The sequence below is a fragment of the Nematolebias whitei genome, chromosome 19 (genome assembly GCF_014905685.2).
Source record: "Nematolebias whitei isolate Nwh7 chromosome 19, NemWhi1, whole genome shotgun sequence".
Lineage (NCBI taxonomy): Eukaryota > Metazoa > Chordata > Actinopteri > Cyprinodontiformes > Rivulidae > Nematolebias > Nematolebias whitei.
Window position 1 is genome coordinate 39,969,785 of NC_056516.1, and position 535 is coordinate 39,970,319.

Genomic DNA, 535 nt, shown 5'->3' on the forward strand with positions numbered 1-535 from the left:
ATGTTGATGATGTCACAGTATAAAGACTCATGTTGATGATGTCACAGAGTTCAGACTGCATGAAGAACGATGATGTAAAAATCTAATACCACACCATTTTATTTATAGAGCACTTAAAACAGCAACAAGACCAAAGTGCTGTACAGACAGAACAACAGGTAACACACAAAGCAAAATACAAAATGAGGTAAATCAGAATATAGACATAAAAACGATGCAGATAATGACGACAAACCAGTGTGGAACATACAGGATCAAACACAGATCATCTGGTGTTGAAAGCTGCTGAATAGTAGTGGGTTTTTAAACTGGACTTGAAAACCGAGAGGGAGGGGCCTGTCTGACAAGCAGAGGTAACTCATTCCAAAGTCTTGGTCCTGCTACAGAGAAGGCCCTGTCACGCCCAATCTAGAACTGTTCTAGAACAATTCTAGAACAATCCTAGAACAGTTCTAGAACAATTCTAGAACAGTTCTAGAACAATTCTAGAACAGTTCTAGAATTGTTCTAGAACAATTCTAGAACAGTTCTAGAA

General features: G+C 38.3%; 2 protein-coding genes across 2 annotated transcripts in view; one reads left to right on the plus strand and one right to left on the minus strand.

The window, feature by feature from the left end:
- Positions 1–535, minus strand: part of cap1 (CAP, adenylate cyclase-associated protein 1 (yeast)) — a gene marked incomplete at its 3' end in the record, with an annotated part of 21,197 nt that overhangs the window by 15,316 nt on the left and 5,346 nt on the right.
- Positions 1–535, plus strand: part of kiaa0319l (KIAA0319-like ortholog) — a gene marked incomplete at its 5' end in the record, with an annotated part of 11,613 nt that overhangs the window by 8,020 nt on the left and 3,058 nt on the right.